The 19,959-nt window shown below is 48.1% G+C and overlaps 1 long non-coding RNA gene across 1 annotated transcript; it reads left to right on the top strand.

Moving 5' to 3' along the window:
* The first annotated feature begins 965 nt into the window (after positions 1–965).
* Positions 966–18,265, top strand: LOC110578383. Its single transcript, XR_002480191.1, has 9 exons — positions 966–993; positions 1,421–1,465; positions 2,608–2,655; positions 3,314–3,382; positions 6,780–6,824; positions 8,171–8,224; positions 9,636–9,749; positions 16,467–16,523; positions 17,720–18,265. It is a non-coding gene; the product is annotated as an uncharacterized LOC110578383 (long non-coding RNA).
* Positions 18,266–19,959: the final 1,694 nt, after the last annotated feature.

Here is a 19,959-nt window from a genome sequence, read left to right as displayed (position 1 = left end):
TGCACACACGTGCACATCCACACGCACAGATCACACCTACACACACTTATATCTACACACACACATAAACCATGCACACGTGTACACATCCACACATATAAACCACACCCACGCACACCTACATATATGGACACACACAAAGCATAAACACGTGTGTACGCATCCCTACACACAAACCACACCCAAACACACTTACATCTGTGCACACACGCACACGCATGCCCCACGCACACGCAAGAGAGTACACAGTAATAGAGCACCGCCTGTCTGAGGCATCCCGTACAACTGAGCACATGCCCACATTGAGGCGGCTCCGTGCGTGTTCGTGGAGCGTTGGACACCAGCGCTTCCTGAGGTGGTGCAGACGTCCCCTCAGCTTCTGGACCCTCCAGTCACTGTCCGACCTGCGCTCAGTCCCCTCACAGCTGTCCAGGCCCGGGGAGAAGCAGAAGGAACAGCTCCGCAGATTCCCCATTCTCTGTGATCCCGGGAGGTCAAAAAACAATGTCTGTGTTTTTCTGGGTTGTCTAGTGATTCTGCAAGAGATGCAGGTTGGCTGTGTAGTCAGAGAAGTTGGTCATAAAAGGGGATTTTTTTCTGCCCATCTGTGTTTTCCGTCACATACGGGAAATTGTTAGTCATTTTTGCAGACGGTCTGCTCCTCATAAATGATACACGGGCAAAATTACCATGTTTTCCTACCGCTGTAACAGCTGCTAAATTTTAAGATCACCAGCCGTTTCTAACATAAACTACCATCTAACGTTTCGGCGTGAACGTGAGCGTGGTGAAGAGATGAGAAGTTCCGCCTCCATTACACGTTTTAAAGAGCGGCTAACTGTCGCAAACACCACGAAATCCAGAAAAATTTCAGGCCCTCCCCCCCTTTTTTTTGTACTGTCTTCTTAAATTTTACGTTTTTATTTCCCCGATTTCTAACCAGACTCTTTGTCCTCGTAGGCCAAGATTTCGATTTGTTGGATGCCCTTGGTGGTGAGTCCTCTTGAAATTCAATATTTATAAGGTGACAGATGTAATAGTAAACTTTTGACTTAAAATGGACGATGAGTGTTTTGTCTGAATGTAGTAAGTATATCGAAGTGTGTACCAGGGTAAAGGGACTCACGCAGGAGGAGGAAAAGCCGGACGCTCCGGGTAGGGGGAGTAAACCTTCCCAGTGGGAGAACCCCCATGCTCTTGGTCTTAGCACACGCCGTGGCCAACCCCAACCTGTGCACCTATCCGTGGCTGTCCTGGTGGGCTCAGAATTCACGCTCTGACCCCCGGCCGCCGCCTGAGCAATCGGGGAGTGGTGCTTTGGACATTTTCTGACTTTTTTTTAAAGCTCATGGATCATCGTCGAGACTTGGCACGGTTTTCTACCTTCAGGTTTTGCTGACTCAGTGTCTTTTCTCTGTAGATGACGACAAGAAGCCCACGACACCCCCCAAGAGACCCAGCTCTGGTAAGAAGCAAACGGGCTGGTGCCTTGCAGGAGAGACCCCCACCACGCGCGCCCTCCCTCTCGCCCCAAGAGCTGGTCCAGACGTAGACAAGCATAGAGACGAGTGGTTTCGGGGGCTCTGGACGCAGACTGGTTCCTACCGGACTGATGTTGCCAACGTTAGCTACAGGGTGCCATGTTTTTTGGGCAAGACCGGGGGCTGACGTGTCTCGGGGATGCTTTCAGGTCGCTTGGACAGCGTGTCTGGATGCTTTTGGATGTGCGTTGCCTAGGAGAAGAATTTGGGGGGCTGAGATGCCCGTAGAACACGTGAGCGAACCTAGTTTCCAGCCGCTAGGACACACCCACCCATTGTTGGCGGGGCTCCTTTCAAAGGAAAGTCGGGAACCGGGAACAAGGGTCTGATCCGTTGCTCCTGAGCCACCCAGACAAAAACTGATGTCAAAATCATGGAGGTCTTACTGCTGTTGATTCTTTTTTTAAGTTGTTTTTAATTGAATAGGTTTAAGAGCAGGGCACTCCAGCCAGAATGTCCCGTCAGGAGTGAACACATAGCACCTGCTGTGTTCATATCCGCGTCCCTGCGCACCACGGACGTGCAGAGGATGCTGGACAAGAGATTGTTGAAAACCTGAATTTTCACGGTAGTTCAGTGCCTTGCGTTGGGCGGATCCGCCAGCGTCCCTAGACGTAGCTGGAACTTGGTTCATAAAACCAAGGCAACCCGTGATGCCACCAGGAAGGGTCCCATCGTTGGGCTGAGGGAACCCCAGTGTTGGTGCATGCCCGTGCAAATCCAGTGCCTTGTATCTGCACCCACCGCGTTGTGTCTGCCTTACAGAGGGCGCTGGCCACGCGGGAGGGGTGGTTTCGGACGGGAGGGGATTCTCGGCGGGCAGAGTTGGAATCCCGGCTCGGCCCACGTGGCGCCATTGATTGGTACGTGCCATTTTGTGGGTTTTGTTTTGTGTCTTGCTCCTTTCCTCTGAGAGGTGAGGAATTTGGCTCTTCTGTTCAGACCTGGGTCAGACTGGTATTCGCAGACGTGTTTGGGGAGGTGGGGACGCAGGGATTCCTCCGTGTGTTTAGGGAGCTGAATTCCTTCCTGGATCCTCGGTGTTAACGGCCCGTTTCCCTTGCAGACAATGATGGGTTCAGTCTGGAAGATGCCATCGGCGGCGGAGGAGAGAGTAAGTACCTTCGGGAAGTCTCCTGTGTGGCTGACTTGCTTAGGATCACCAAATTACCATCGTTCCCAAGAGCCTTGTCCCTCTCAAGTCAGAACGAGCTGTTACCACAAACACGTAGAGAATGGCGTATTGCTGTTGGCCCTTGTTGGGTTTCTCGTTTCCACCCGTGTCCTTTTGCTTTTATTTTAAAAAACGGGCGAGCATCGTTTGGAATGGCATAAGGTTGATGTGAGCACCCTTGCCCGGGCGTGTGACCGGTGCACTCACTCACCAGGAGCCCCACCCTCGCTGGGATGGTTTGTTGCTGCCATATTGAAATTCTCAACGTGGTTTGAAAGAGGGGCCCCGCGTTTCCGTGTCGCACTGGGTCCCACGAATTCTGTAGCTGGTCCAGGCGCCTGCTTTAGTTTCTAATGGAAATTTACGGAACTCTTGGAACTATTTGGTTCTCTTGAAGGTAAGTAGGGCAGCTGGATGATGATGGAAAGAAATGGGCAGGTAGCTGGGTTTGGGGGTCCCCTCCATGAGGAAGGATGCACTCCACTTTCTGGCTGTTTGGGAAACCATCTGTAGGCAAACTGATGTGTTTCGTTTTTTTGGTTTTGGGGGTTTTTTTTGCTGACTGCTCACAAACGCAACGCTTATGTTTTACCAACAGACGACCCAGTGCCACCCAAACCACCCAAACCGAAGCCTCATCCCAACCCCAACCAGCCTGGATCTTCTGGTAAGACCCCCCTCCCCTGCAGGGGTGCTGTGCATTTCTCAGAGAGTGGTGGTCTCCCTGTTGGCCGAGAACAGGTCATTTCAGATTAGCGTGGGCTTCCTGGGGTCTCTCTAGCGCAAGGTCATTCCGGTTTTCCAGGAGTGGGAAACGAGTTTTCGAAACGATATTTTTGGTTTGGATTTGACCTTTGGTTGGCTGCGGTTGACTTCCAAGGTTTTACGGACCTTTCAAAAACGCAATGGAAGATTTTACTTATTTTTTTTAATTACTTTTTAAAAATTTTTTTGATGGGGAGAGAGAGAGAGTGCGAGAAGGGGGTGGGGCACACAGAGAGGGAGAATCCCAAGCACACTCCGTGCTGAGCTCAGAGTCCAATGTGGGGCTCCGTCCTATGACCCCCAGATCGTGACCTGAGCTGAAATCAAGAGACACCCAACCGACTGAGCCACCCAGGTGCCCCTAAACTATATATTTGTCCAAATAATGGATTTGGACAAAAGTATGAGGTTTTGGTTTCCTACTGGAGAAGCTGTTGGATTTTCAGCCTTTTTCCTTTTTCTGACATATTCCAGTATATTTAGAATAATCCAACTAGCACCTGTTTTCTGCATTGGACGGCTGTGTGAAGACTTCAGATTCTGAGTGGGTTTCTTGCTTTAGATTTGTTTAATTTTTAACGCATAAAAACATAAATAGTCTCCATATTGTGCAACCATCAACATTTTGGCGGTTGCCTTCCCTAGTGCTTTAGACGGGATTTTATTTTATTTTTATTTATTTTATTTTATTTTATTTTTTTTAAGATTTTTATTTATTTATTTGACAGAGAGAGACACAGTGAGAGAGGGAACACAAACAGGGGGAGTGGAAGAGGGAGAAGCAGGCTTCCCGCCCAGCAGGGAGCCCGATGTGGGGCTCGATCCCAGGACTCTGGGATCATGACCCGAGCCAAAGGCAGACACTTAACCACTGAGCCACCCAGGCGCCCCTAGACGGGATTTTAAATGAACAGAATTCTAAGACCTGATGATGTCAGTCTTTTGTTCATACTCTTCCTTACCTCATGCTGTGCTTATTAATATTTCATAAGCATTTTTTTTTCATTCCGTTTGGTTGTTTTTATTGTGCGCCTTTTCATGGCGGTCATTCCGTTGCAACGTCCTTAACGTCCAAAGTGCTGTGTCTTCTGAGGCTGGAGAAATACGATTCACAAAGCAAACCGAAGACGCCCTCATACCTTTCCTTTCTTATTCCTTAAAACAGATGGTGCGTGTCAAACTGTTTAGGTCCATGTGTGCTATGGTTTTTGACATTTTTTTTTAATTGCCTTCAAAATTATACCGGCACACCCCAGTCCAGCTGTTGGTGCAAATGTGCGTCTCTCCTGCACACCGTTCCCGAGACTGGTTGTTATCACCCGGAAAAGTTTGCCGGACGTATCCTGTGCAAGGTTACACGGCCCTTGGCCCTAATTTCACGTCTTTATTTAGGAAATTAAAGGAGATAAATTTGGAGTGTCAGTTGGCCACGTACAGTTACATTCGAGGGTACCTGGTATGTCCTTCCTGATTGAGAAGCCCGTTTCATCCACTTACGGATACTCTCTTCAGTCATTTATTATGAAAACTTTTCCCCCCTTATTTTAGCATTTGGGTATTTTTCCCAGTGCTTTTTTGGCAAGTGAGCCTTTAAATGTGTGTGCATGTGTGTCTGTGTTTTTCCCCGTGGGGTCTTTGATGTTTGAATGGCTTCCCTGCGTTTTTGCGGCTCTCTGTTTTTTTCCTTTTAATTTAACACTCACTTAGTCATTGTCTCTCATCCTTCTCGGGAGAAAGAAAACTGTCCTTCTTTGTCATTTGAATGGTTTCCAACAAGAGATCGATTTGGAGAGTGCCGACCGTTTGCAAAATTGAGCTTTTTGCTTTGCATTCAGTTTTCTGTCCTTCTTTCTTGTTGTTGTTCTTATAAACATTATTTCTAAATTGCTTTTCCCTATTAATGTTTGTTTCTGTGAATACATTTTATGCCCATTATTTTTCTGCTTATTTCTGTGATACAGAAAGGAATTTTGTACATCTTTCCTCACTGGCCACTTAATGATGAATCCTTATTACCTGTTAATAATTTTGCCTTCATTGTTTAGCTTTTATGAAAAGACTATCACATTATTAGCAAAACTATTTTTAAATCAAATGTGTATATATTTTTATGTTTATAGTTTCTCTTTCCAGTTTTATTGTATTTGAATCATTTTGCCTTGGCTAGAAAACCCATATTAAATTTCATCAAGTGCATGTGCTTATCAGTGCATATGAGCATTTAGTTTTCTTTTAACCTGTGAATATGACAGGGTATATTGAAGGATGTCTTTCTATGCATTACGTCCTTGACTTCCTGGAATAAACCATACTTGGTCATGATAGGTTTTGTTAAACTGATGGGTTAAATCTGATATGTATCAGCTAGCGAAGGCTGCATAACAAACTATGCCCAAACCCAGTGTGGTTTAAAATTTTTTAAATTGTTATGTCTCGGGGTGTCTGGATGGCTCAGTCAGTTGAGCATCTGACTCTTGGTTTTGGCTCAGGTTGTGATCTCAGGGTCATGAGATCGAGCCTCACATCTGGCTGGTACTCAACATAGAGTCTGCTTGAGACTTCCCCCTCTGCACCCCGCCCCGTTCTTTCTCTCTCAGTCTCTAAATAACATAAATAAAATCTTTAAAAAATGTGTTATGTGTCACGAGTCTGGGCCAGGCTTGGCTGATCTCTGCATGGCTGTCACATGTCTGTGGTCAGCCGGTGGGTCTTCTGGCGTTGGCTTGTCTGGGTGACCTCAGCTGGGATGACTAAGGTTTCCCTTATGTGTCTCCCACACCCTGCCACTAGGTTTTATGAGCCCCTCTCAAGGGGCAAGAGCATCAAGCCCTATTTTAAAATATTGATGCGGCTCCCATTGTGCCAACTTACCGTTGTCCAAAGTAAGTCATGTGGCCGAGTCCACAGTCAAGAGGTGGGCAGAACATGCCACCCATAATGGGGAGAGTGAATAGCTACGGCCGTTAGTGCCCTGAATCTATACCAAACAGATCCCTTTGGGATTATCTTATTTATATTCATCCAAAAGATTGGTGTATGCTTTCCATTTCTCTTGGTATCTTTTGCAGGTTTCCTAGCAGAGTTTTTGGTAAGACAAATTTTAGGAGTTTTAAAATAGAATTGGGAATTCAATTGTCATTGCGTATTTGAGAGATTTCTTCTATAAAGTAGAGCCCCTGTTGGATTCCCCATGCCTCAGATCTGCTTTTGATTTTAACGGTGTTTTCCTTCATTCCAAGACATCGAGACCTCCCTGACAGTCCCAATATGGCGGATGACACTGTGTTTTTGCCTCCTAGGTGGTTTTTCAGATTCCGATCTCATCGCTGGAGCTTCAGATGGAGGTAGAGTTAAGACTTCTTCTCTTTTCTCTCTGTCGCCCACCTGCTATACACAATGACGTCAGGGCCTACAGTCTTACCCTCAGGGAAATCACGGTCAGCTGCTTGGAAATCTCTTCCCACCTCTGCCGTTTGTAGGTACATCAAGGATGTGGCCGGTAAGACCTGCCCCACCAAGGCTGCTCCCTGGGAGCTGTGTTAATGGTTCAGGGAGCTGTCTATCGGCCACATGCATGGGGCTGGAGGCCAGCTGATCGGGCACTTCTCAGACATTGCCTGAACTCCCCAATCACCTGTTAGTTTTTTTTTTTTTTTTTTAGATGACTATTGGGTGTCACCAATGGCCTGTGTTCTATTACTTAATGAACATAGAAATGAGAATGAAGTCATGTGACCCTCATTGACAGCATTACAATTCGAAATGCAGATTTTCCACCTCTCTCTTTAAAATCTGAGGTTAGAGTAGGGTCCAAAGCAGTACTTAGATATAATATATCTTGTATAAATAAGTAAAAATTTTAGTATACAATAAATATAATAATAGGTGTTTATAGTAGTTAGAATAAAGATTTATTATATTTACATGTAGTTTGTCTTAATGTATACTTACAGTTGACCCTTGACCAACACAGGTTTGGTCCGCATGGGTCCATTTATTTTGATAAATACAATATAGTCCTGTAAATGTACTTTCTCTACCTTATGATTTTCTTTCTTTTTTTCCTTATGATTTTCTTAATCGCGTGTTCTTTTCCCTAGCTTACTTTATTGTAAGAGTATAGTATATAATACACAGAACATACAATGTATATGTCATTGACTATTTATGTTATCAGTAAGCCTTCCAGTCAATGGTAGGCTATTAGTAAGTAAGTTTTTGGGGAATCAAAAGTTGTATACGGATTTTCGACTGTACAGGGGGTTGGATCCCCTAATCCTCTTGAGTTATTCAAGGGTGAGTCACAGGTACAGATCCTGGGATTCAACAGGAATGTGCCTTGGATCACCCCATAGCTATGGTCCGGGTCCCAGGTGGGCTCCAGGGCCCTGGCTGGGATTCTTCCCGAGCCCAGCAAGAGGGGTCAGAATCCATGAGGCACCCAGGACTCGCTGGCTCACCTGGAGCCCACCATGGGAGGAATGGTTTGAGTTAGGAGCTGAGTCTGGGTGTCAGGCAAATGGGAGTAAGTCCAATGATAGGTTTAGCAAAGCAGGGACTCAACAAAGGGAAAGGACTCTGTGAGTTCTTTCACAACTCAGGGTCCCAGTAGTTGATCTTTGGGATGATATTTTCTTTACCAAAACTCTTCCCGATGCAACTTGTCTGCAAGCCTGTTTCTCCCTTGCAGGAGGTGGTGGCGGTGGTGATGGAGGAAGCCAAAAGCCTGATGGGGGGGAGCAGGGTATGTACACATGGTTTCTGATGTCTTGGGTTTCTTATATGCACTGTTGAGAGAAAGTGGAATGCAGCGGTCAAGATCAAACCTAGAGTGTTGGCTCTGCCATCCTAAAGATGATGGCCCGAAGCATCAAAGTGCGATTGCCTTGCGCTGTGCGTTCCGAAGCGCTCTGCTGAAGTAGCTGGTTGGTGTTCTTTAATAGACTCAGCAAGGGGGTACTGATGTGACCCACAGGTTAAGTTTACTCATCTTCCCACAGTGTCCTAAGAAGGAATACCATCTATATTACCTGGGGTTCCCCAGAGAAACAGAACCATTGGGATCTATCTAGATACAGATCTAAGTGTAGGATATACAGAAAGAGATTGATTATAAGGAATTGTCCCACATGATTATGGATGCTGAGAAGTCCCACGATCTGCTGACTGCTAGCTGGAGGACCAGGAGAGGCACTGGTGTGGTTCAGTCCCAGTCCAAAGGACTGGGAACCAAGAAAGCTGGGAGTGCAAGTCCCCACCTGAGTCTCAAATCCCGAGAACTAGGAGTGCTCATGCACAAGGGCAGATGAAGATGGATGTCCCATCTCTACGCTCTGTTCTGTTCAGGCCCCCTGTGGATTGGTTGATGCTCACCCTCATGGGTGAAGACCACCTGCTTCACATAGTCTGTAGATACAAACATTAATCTTTACTGAGAACATCCATATGGACATATCCAGAAGGAATGTTTTCCCAGCTATCTGGGCACCACTGAGCCCAGTCAAGTGGACACAATTAAGCATCATACCATCCTTGATTGACTCATGGAGCGGGATGTCCTGGGCACCTGCCATGCCGAGAAATAGCTAGCTGTCCATGTGGCACAGATACACGTAGTGTGAGTTACTAATAGTGCATGGAAACTCCATTCCAGTAAGTCAAATGAAAGTAGCAAAGGGGGTCAGTGGCTTTGATGTTCAGAAAATGCATGAAGAGGATGATGCCACACAGCCTCTGAGTGGTCCCAGATGGGCGCCATGCACTGTGGGCCATGTTGCCTCTCCTGAGACCTTCCACCTTTGACTGTTAGGACCCCTGCACTGGCCATAGGGATGGGAGGAGGCAGGGTGTGTCATCCACCCGAAACCTGTTTTGCATTGGAAGCGATATGCGTAGTCAAATGGATTCCAATTCCAGGTGGGACTTTCGGGGAGCAGTATGGCTGGCCCTTCGTGTCATGCAAATGGATTGGAGGCAGTGTTGGGAGTTGGGCAAGGCTCAAGAGTGGGGTTTCCTCCATGGACACCCTGGGACCCTGTGTCTTGACACTCAATCGCACCTTTTTTCTGTGGGCGGGGCCTCCAGCCACCTGTCCTGTGCGTGGTCTGCTCTCCACGAGTGTTCCCTGTCATGGTGCCCTATGCTTCTTCCCACAGCTGACTCCCCTGGGGTAGTCCCTGGCATCATTGGGGCAGTTGTGGTGGCCGTGGCCGGAGCGATCTCTAGCTTTATCGCGTACCAGAAGAAAAAGTTGTGCTTCAAAGAAAACGGTAAGGTTTTTGTGGCCCCTTCCTTCTCTTCATGCCTTACTAACTTAAAAGGTGTGCTTTCTCAAAACTAAAACAATCCAGAAGTCCCCTTGGCATGAGACATGTGTGAGGTGGCTGATGGTTCAAGAGATTGCTGGGATACTGCAATCAGACTTTGTAGCTTCCATTCCAGCGCTGCCTGTGTGGAGTTGTGCAAATTTTGCAAGTCACTAACCACCCCTGTCTTTGGGTTTTCCGTCTCTAAAGGGGGGAGATGATCATCTGCACACCACAGGACTTTTGTGAGGTTCCATAGGGTTGTGTGTGAAAGTCTTGACAGGTTGGTTGAAGAAATGTTAGCTCTTGGAAATGTTTATTCATCCTTATTTATAATTGCTGTCATCTTCTTCCCCCTTAAGGCAAGAGCGATGGCTGGGGCGGGGGGGGGAGCGCCATATTGTTTTCTCCAACCAAGAGAATTAAAATTGAAATGCAGGGCAGCCGATTCCTTTTCTGGTACCACCCCATACTGACAGGTGCTCCAGAGGGCTTTTGGGTGGGATATAAAATTTATAGGGGAATGTGGAGGATGTCACACTTACCAACATAGAGATTGGAACTCCATCGTTGGGTGTTTGGGGACCGTATGGGCAAGAGTCCCTGAATTACATAGGATTTGCTCTGATATCAGTAAGTTGTATTTTGAACATAGCTCATGTTCATGCATCTCTGGGTTGCTCTAAGTCTTGCCTTCCCTCTTGCAAGATGAACACGAAGGGTGGGCTCTGATGTGGCTTTAGGAGTCCTGTGGGCTATGGATGGAGCCTCACGATGTCTAAACTTCTCAACCTGCCTGTGGTTTCAAGTCCAGATTCATACTTAGCCATTGACCTCCGTCCTCAAGGACCACTGCCTAAGGACTCAAAGATTTGAATAGATGGTGATACAAAATCTGACTATAGGGAGGGAGTCTACCCTAAATCTCCCATCATTCTAGATTTTTAGATTCACAGACTCTGGTTGTAACCCGAAATTGACAGTCCCAAACAGACTGTGGGTTCAGAGATTTAACATAAGCTGCTGTTTGGCATCTCTTTTCTTGCAGCGAATGGGAAGGGTGCCTGATTATGTCTATTTCCCACATGTGATTGGGCGCCTTCCATCAGGGGTGCTCAGGAAACCGTGCTCGGTTGCCTGAATGTTGAGCATCCAGCATGTCCAAATGGACAGATGACTGAGGTCAAGGACGTGCCCAGATGGAGAGAAGACCAAGGTCAAGGATGTGCCCAAATGGAGAGAAGACCAAGGTCATGGACATGCCCAAATGGAGAGATGACCAAGGTCAAGGATGTGCCCAAATGGACAGATGACCGAGGTCAAGGATGTGCCCAAATGGACTTCATTTCTGCCCCCCTCTCTGAAGAGGCTCAGCTCAGAGCGTGACGCCCAGCCAGGAGAGGACGAAGGCATGCCTGCTAAGGAACGATGCATGGGAAGTCCAGGCACAGTGATTTTCTGAAAATCTGTAGGTGACTTTCAAATCCAATTTGGATTTCCAAATCCATTCGGATTCTGGAGTTGCAAAGCATTTCTGTCACCTCGGGTTTGGGATATATGACCCCCTTGGATGTTATGATGCCGATTTGACATTCATATGCCAAGGCACAGGGATTTGGGGAAGGACCCAAGAATCTTAATGGACTTGACATTGTCCCATACTTGGAATGGGATTAGGGACTTGGAAAACCAAGTGTTCCCCATCCCCCTGTACCGCATTCCTGGGTCTTGGTCTTTTTCCTAATGGGGTGAAAACAAAGTTCCTCAGGTAGGTATAGTTGAATTCCCTAATTTCAAAAAATAACAGCATCCTTCCTGAAGAATGGGCTCGGGGCAGTCCGGGACTCAACATATTCTCCTGAACAGCTAGCTAAATTCATTTACCCAGAATTCCGTACAGTCTCTCATTCTGCGTGAGCCAAATGAACATTGGGGGCGACTTTACAGTCTCGATTTGCTTTCTGGTTTTTACGGCGTTTCTGATATTCGCTGATGTAGATGCACAAAGAAAATGTAAAAAAAAAAAAAAAAACGCAATGAGGGAAGGAAGCTGGTAGTTCTGATTTCAGTCATTAGGTGCCTTTGTCTGTAGCCATAAAATGCCCCATGTTAAGACAAAGAAAATTAGGTGCTATTTTTCTGTAAATCCCAGGACACTGACGTAGGAGAATGAGTCTCTCTTCTGAGTACGCCACGAGACGTTTTGGTGTTTTTGACCTGTGTTGGTGGATGAACTCAGTGTCTGTGTCCATGATGCCTTTTTATGAACAGACATAGAATTGAAGTATTGGATCCAGGCACTGGGATTGTGAACATCCTAGACCTTTCAGTGGAGTCTGTGCAGGACTGTTTGTGGGTTTTCTTGTCAGGATGGTGGTTTAAAGAAGCGCATACCCATGTGTAGCTGTGAGCTTGGACATTTCCAAGAAGGATGTGGCCACGGCGCATCCCAGCACTTGAAAAAACCAAGGTTTGGGGGAAAAATATTGTTTGACAAGAGTGGTTGTTTTTATAGAGGGTGGTTTTCCAGGATCTTATCCTTGCGTTGGATTTCGTAGGGTCTGTTGAGTTGTGTGTGAAGGTTAGTCTCCATCAAGTAGGTGCTCTCTCAACGCGGAGATGCATGCATCAAATCCCAGCAGTCTTGCTGTACATTTATTGAAGTGCTTTTTAGTATCATGTTCTGAGCTGATGCCCGGAACAGTATCCGTGGCCCACGAAATTTGGTGCATCTGTCCTTTATTACTGGAGATTCCGATGTGTACCTCCATTCCTGCCCATTTGGATGCATTTGGATGAGTTTCATGTGGTTTTCTTGCAAATGATGCGTGCTGGTCTGTTAGGAGCCATTTGGGGCGTGGGCTCGTGGCTTGCAGAGTTGGCTTCAAGTGACGGGTTTGAGCAGCGAATGGCACGGATGGTGACCTGCTTGGACAGAGCGCAGCTTTGGGTGGCTGTCACTTGGTGGGCACGATTTGCTGGCCTTCCGTGTGCGTGGCGGCTGATTCGTGTGCTCACGGTTTCCAGCAGGTGCTTGAGGCGTGTCCCTCGCCTTCCCCTCTGTCCCTGCTTCCGTCTGTCCCCACCTCCACCTCCCCCTCCTCTTTGAGTTTGCTTCCGTCTCTGATCCGCGGCTGCCCGTTGCACCTTGGGCTTTCAACGCTGCTTAAAAAAGAAAACCAAACCTAGAAACCAGCTCTCCTCCCGAGCTCAAAGAGTGTCTTTGTCACACCCGGCGACCGCTGCCTGGGGCTTCGGACTCGCCTGAACCTCTCCGAAGTTTACCTTTTTGCTTTTTGTGTTGTTTTGTTTTCATTTCTTGACCTTTCGTTTCAGATGAGCCGAGGATGTAGGGACGAGCGGGAAACCGTGCGCGAGCCTGGAGCTGCTCCTGTATGATCAGTGCTTGTCCGCTAAGATGCTGAGTCTAAAGCAAACCCTGGCGTTTGCCCTGCTCCCTATGGCTAGTCAGTTGCCATGTGATGGGGATGCCTCCCAGATCCGGGATTCTGTGTACCCACCCCACCCCCACCCCCTGCAGATGCATGGAAGCTCACGCTCTTATGTCGCATTAACGTGCAGGTAGCTTCAGGACGGAAGAGGAATGCAAATATTTTCTCATAGACTTAAATCTGAGGGAAAGAAACTGCGGCCGGCTGGGTGGCGGGTGGAGGTGGGGAGGGGGCGCTTCTCTGCATTCATCCTGTTCGCGACTGTCCATTGAGTCGACGAATTGGGCCGGCCGGAGGGTCCCGAGACAAAGCCCATCCGGGTCGTAGGGTTTCGCTTTGCTGTGCAACTTTCAACGTCTGATTTCCCAGCTTCTGCAGTTCTTTGATGCGTTGCCCACTCCGTGTCCCACAAAGCAGGTCCTCACTGTCTCTGTGACCCATGTTATTTTTTATTTTTTCAAAAATACGTGAATGTCCCGCTTGACCCACTTCTCCAGGGGAGGAAAGGAAAAAAAAAAAAAAATCCACTTATTTAGGAACCATCTAAAAATCTCACGATCTTAGAATGTTAAAGTCCGTCGAGAACGGGGTGGAGGTTGTCCGAGCATCCGCGCATCCTGGATCTTCCCGTAAACGTGAAGTCGTCCGTGGATGTCCCCCGCCCCCTGCCGTGCATGTTCGGGCATCTCCTTCCCTTGGGCGTAAACATTGCTTTTCTCATCTTGACCTCGTGCCGAGGTTCAGCGTCGTGTCCGGCCCCAGGGGTGGGATGGGGTGGTGATGATGTGAGGGCTGGGTCGCTGGCAGGTTGTGGGGTTAGCATGGGTGGTTAATGGGGAGGTGAGCTGTCGTGGAGGCTCTAAATGCTTTTCTCGTGGGTCGGGTCGCCCCTCCGTGGTCACCTTGGCCACCACCTGGCTCTTTGGAGAATGTCCCTGCAGATTTCTTGGTTCTTATAAAATAAGGCTTTTCCCCCAGTTAGCGTAGGGTGGGTCTGAGTCCAGTGTGTGTGTGCCCGCTGCCCCCAAGAAGGAAGTGCTCCGTGTGGCCTAAAATCAGGCACTGCTGGTCGGTGGTCCCGCAGGGCTGTGGTCTTGGCTCCAAATGCATGTTGTGTATATACATGAATAGTCCCCAGGCACAGAGTCCCAATAAGCTGCCATTTCCATGACGGTTCTACTAGGGACAAGTGGTCCCTAGTGCAGACGAAAAGCATGTGCATTGCTTGTGTTTATTTTGAGATGTGGTGTGCGTGCCCTTTTCTGTTTGGAGGGCAGGGCGAAGTGGGTGGGATGCGGGGTGCATCCTGTGGAACGCGGTGTCCCCTTAGGGGTCAGGGGTGCATGGTGTCTCCGGGGCTCCTCCCCTCTGGGAGATGGGGAATCTGGCTCTGCATCCCCGATGGTCACAAGGCCTGGCCTCCCTCTTAAGTGTCGGCCCCCCGCCAAGGGCTGTATGCAGCTCCAGCAAAGAGCATCGCCAGCACGATCTGGGAGAAGCGCCCGGGTGACCAAGCCCTGCTGGAATCACAGCCCGCCAACACCAACGGTGCTGGTGTTCGTGCTCCATGCCGCATGAATAGGGATTCTGGGGAGCAGGGGTTGTGTCCTGCTCCCGAGGGCAGATGCCCGTCCTGTGCCCTGCAGCGTCCACCCTGTTCCCCGTGCATGCGGATTCTGGGTCCTGCTCCCCAGTGGGCAGACACCCGTCCTGTGCCCTGCAGCATCCACCCTGCTCCCCGTGCATGTGGATCCTGGGGTCCTACTCCCCGTCCTGTGCCCTGCAGCATCCACCCTGCTCCCCATGCATGTGGATCCTGGGGTCCTACTCCCCAAGGGCAGACACCCATCCTGTGTCCTGCAGAGTCCATCCTGCTCCCCGTGCATGTGGATTCTGGGGTCCTACTCACCGAGGGCAGACGCCCGTCCTGTGCCCTTCAGCGTCCACCCTGCTCCCCGTGCATGCTCATTCTGGGGTCCTGCTCCCCAGAGGGCAGACACCTGTCCTGCGCCTTGCAGCGTCCACCCTGCTCCCCGTGCATGCTCATTCTGGGGTCCTACTCCCCAGAGGGCAGACGCCCGTCCTGTGCCCTTCAGCGTCCACCCTGCTCTCCGTGCATGCTCATTCTGGGGTCCTGCTCCCCAGAGGGCAGACGCCCATCCTGTGCCCTTCAGCGTCCACCCTGCTCCCCGTGCATGCTCATTCTGAGGTCCTGCTCCCCAGAGGACAGACACCTGTCCTGTGCTCTGCAGCGTCCAGCCTGCTCCCCGTGCATGCTCATTCTGGGGTCCTGCTCCCTCCAAAGTGCAGCCGTGACACCGGCGTCTTCGGAAGGTTCTCCGAAAGTTGGCGGTGTGTGACGGCAACATAGAAAAGCGTCACAAGGGAGCCTGCCCTTCCACGTGTTGTCCCCCAATGGACATTGCCATGACGACGCTTCCTTGTTCCAAGGGTCCATGTTGCCCTTTGTTCTTAAATGTAGCCGGATGAGCTGTCCTGTTGCAATCTGCTCGAAAGCCCGCACGTGCCCCAGACCGCCACCCACCCCCTTCCAGCAGAAGATGCGCCATTGGTGCGGTCACGGTCCTCATGCAACTCTGGGTCTCCAGCAGGGGTCTGCGTCTGGGGCTGGGGGGTGGGGACAGGGCGACCGACGGTGGGATTCCTCGCACACCCACCGGGACCCGTTCTTCCGTGACCTGCAGTTGAAGGCGCGTGGCGTGTTTGCTCGCGACGGTATTCTCGCCCCGAGCGATGCACTTTGTACAAAGTCTCAAGCTCTGTGAACGGTCTGGGATGTGCTTCGCTTGGGGCCCCTAAGCGACGTCGTCGAGAAATAAACGCCTTTTGCCAGTGAATCTGTGTTTGCCAGTCTTGAATCCCGTCGACTTGTGCTGTGTATCTCGGTGAGGGGACAGTTGGCGGCCATGGTCGTGTCCGCTCTGATACCTATTTGGCACATTCCCAAAGAGAAATTTTGGGGAAAAAAAAATTTTTTTTAATTGACCGAGAACAAGAAAACCCGAAATCAAGCCAGCGGGACCCCACGAGGCCCCCTTAGCCTTCGATTCCCTATGGACGGAGCTGCCCTGGGTGGGTCTGCGTCTCCGTCCCTCCAGGTCCCGCTGATTTGGGCGGGTGGGGAGGAGGTTGGGGGGCTGACTCCGGTGACATGAGGGGGCCTTCTCTGTGTTCACCCCCTTGGGGCATCTTTTGTGTTTTCTTTCAGCCGACCAAGGTGAGCCCAGCACCAAGAACCAGCAGACCACCAGCGCCGACCAGCCAGGTGGGTTGCGGGCCCTTGGGACGGATGTCTTCCCGCGGCGTGGGGCGTTGCAAGAGATCCTTCGCGTCCCCTTCCTTCCCACGGCCCGAGTTCCGGGGCCGGGGTCCAAACCCTTCAGGGCTTGAGGCACAACTTCGTGTCACATTCTTGTGGTTCCTTGTGCAACATCCTCTAGGAGAAAATGCCTTCTCCTATTTTTTTTTCCCCTACTTTTCCTGGAATGTGTACTTTTTTTTTCAACAAAAAAAGTCTTCTATATTTTTTTTCCTATTTTTCCTGGAGTATGTATTTTTTTTTCCTAGGAGAAAATGCCTCTCATTTTTTTTTTTCCTACTTTTCTTGGAGTATGCATTGTTTTTCTAGGAAAAAAATGCCTTCTACATTTTTTTTCTACTTTTTCCGGAATATATTTTTTTTTCTAAGAGAAAATGCCTTCTCCTATTTTTTTTCCCTACTTTTCCTGCAATGTGTACTTTTTTTTTCAACAAAAAAAGTCTTCTATATTTTTTTTCCTATTTTTCCTGGAGTATGTATTTTTTTTTTCCCTAGGAGAAAATGCCTCTCATTTTTTTTTTCCTACTTTTCTTGGAGTATGCATTGCTTTTCTAGGAAAAAAATGCCTTCTATATTTTTTTTCTACTTTTCCCAGAATATTTTTTTTTTTCTAAGAGAAAATGCCTTCTCGTATTTTTTTTCCTACTTTTCTTGGAATGTGTACTTTTTTTCTAGGAAAAAATGCCTTCTATATTTTTTTTTCTATTTTTCTTGGAGTATTTTTTTTTTTTTTTAAGGAGAAAATGCCTTCTCCTATTTTTTTTCCTGCTTTTCCTGGAGTACGTGGTTTTTTTCTAGGAAAAAATGCTTTCTATATTTTTTTTCCTATTTTTTGTGGAGTATGTTTTTTTTCTTTTTCCTAGGAGAAAATGCCTTCTCCTAGTTCTACTTTTTCTGGAGTACATATTTTTTTTTTCCTAGCTAGAGTTGACTGGACTCTAAAATGTGTTGAATTCTTTTCCCCCAGCAGGTTAGAGTCGGTTTTTGTTTGCTGTCAGCGATGCATTTTGCGCTCATTTATCTTCTATAGCAAGGGAGTCACCCGCGTCTGAAATTTTTAAGAAGCAGTCGGTGACGTGCGGGTTGTGGGGGGCGCTGGGGATGCCTTGTGAAGTCTTTCCTTGTCTGTTTGTCCTTGGCAGTTCAGTGGAGTCTTCTGGAAAAGTAGAAGCTTGACTGCAAACGCAAATCCTCGACGTTCCCAGCAGGAGAACAAGACTCCCCTGCTGCATCTTCCCAAGAAACATGTGCACCAGGGTAGCGGTGGCCACGGCGGAATCCAGCCCTGTCCTGCCCACGCCTGTGCTCACGTTGAGACTCTTTGCTTTGACCTTGAGATGCGTTGTGCCCATTTGCACCATGCTGGGTAGACGAGGGATACTAACGCCGAGTGTTGCACCCCGAGAGGGGAGTTTTGCTCACCCTGTCCGTGGCCGTTAAGGGTTTCCCCGTGGGGTGTGAAAGGCCGATTGTCCATCACAAAGTCATTCCAGTACCGACCCCGCTGAAGCTCCCCCACCCGGAACTCTGGGCCATTTACCAATTAATGTGTGAGTTAAACAGAACTGTCCCTGGCATTGACCCTCGGATATGGTGAGATAAGCGTTTCATTAGTGTCCTCAAAATGTCCTTCATTGGGTAGGATTTTTTTTTCACACCAGACTAATAAAAAAGAAATTAGAAACCAAGTACTTTTTACTTAAATGTCTTATCATGGGCTGACGTTCAAAGAAGGCTGTGGAAACTAGTGGAATGGACCCCGTGGTCCCTTTTCTGGGGCTGCAGGACAAACAGTCAACCCATGTGTACCCCCTGCATTTTCGGGATTTTCTTTCTCTGCCTACTTCCCTCCACTGGTCTTAGTACATTGGGGACAAGGACTTCTCAGCATTCAGATACTCCCCTGAATCAGATACTCCTCTGCGTTCAGATACTGCCCTCTTCTTCCACGTGGGTTTTTTTGTGGAAATTTGTTAACTGTAATGTCTTTACAAAGTGTCTTAACTGCTTTGGTGTGAGAGCTTGCTTTACCTTTGGGGTAAAACTGCTTTGTGGCTCAGGAGCTCCTGCTACGTTTCCTAACAACTTGAAATGAACCAAAAGCATACTCTTCCTCCTTGACAAAAATGGCTTTGTTTAATTATTTCTGAGCTTTTGTATGAAGAAGTCTTAGTGTCACAGTTTTGAAATCAGGATTAGAAAATTTATGTAGGGGGACGCCGGGGTGGCTCAGTCATTAAGCATCTGCCTTAGGCTCAGGTCATGGTCCCAGGGTCCTGGGATCGAGTCCCGCAACAGGCTCCGTGCTCAGCAGGGAGTCTGCTTCTCCCTCTCCCTCTGCCTGCCACTCTCCCGCTTGTGCTCTCTCTCTTTCTCTCTCCGACAAACAAATAAGTAAATACAATCTTTTTAAAAAGTCCTGGGATCGAGCCCCGCATCGGGCTCCCTGCTCAGCAGGAAGCCTGCTTCTCCCTCTCCCCTTCCCCCTGCTTGTGTTCCCTCTCTCGCTGTGTCTCTCTCTGTCAAATAAGTAAATAAAATCTTAAAAAAAAAAACTTTATGTAGGCTAGCGGGAGACAGTAACACAGTTAGAGGGTTTAAACCTGGGTCATAATGTATTTAGCCAAACAACATGAGCTGATATTGTACATTTGTCCGAGTGTGTGTGTACATTTATTGTCTGAAGTCAGCTTTGTTAGGATGTGTGTGTGTGTGTGTGTGTGTGTGTGATTGTTGATGGGCACTGCCTAATCGTCCTCCACGAAAGTTGTGCAAATTTATGGTGTTCCCAGTGATGTCTCAGCTGTCCTCAAATAGCCCTGCAAATGTTATGGGCCTTGCCAGCCTGTTGAAAACATGGTATCGAATCAACGGTTTGACATTACATTTCTCTCAACACAGGTGGGATTGGGAATGTGTGTGTGGAAAATCCATGTTCGCTCCATTCTGAATACGCCCTTTGCCCATTTTTACATGCGTCATTGTTCCTGCTGTTATTGATCTGTGGGAACTCTTTACATATTAAAGGCACTGCCATTTTTTTTGACTCTGAAATAGGTAGCCAGTAAGCTTTTTCACTTTATTTTTAGCCTTTTAACTGAAGAGATGTTTTCTCCATTCATTTTTATCATTTTTATGTAGTGAAATTACTTAATGGTTTCTGGGCATGCTGTTATACTTAGAAAGACATCAACCTTACTGACATTTTTTTCTTTTAAACATCAGGGGGCAAATGGGTGGCTCAGTCGGTGGAGCATGAGATTCTTGATCTCACAGTTGTGAGTTCAAGCCCCATGTTTGGTGTAGAGATTTACTTAAAAATAAAATCTCTAAAACCGCCCCCAAAACCTCATATTCTGTTCCAACACTTTTATGGTTTTTG

This window comes from Neomonachus schauinslandi, chromosome X (assembly GCF_002201575.2).
Source record: "Neomonachus schauinslandi chromosome X, ASM220157v2, whole genome shotgun sequence".
Taxonomy (NCBI): Eukaryota; Metazoa; Chordata; class Mammalia; order Carnivora; family Phocidae; genus Neomonachus; species Neomonachus schauinslandi.
Note: the sequence above shows the minus strand (reverse complement) of the source record. Positions and strands in the feature narration are given on the sequence as shown.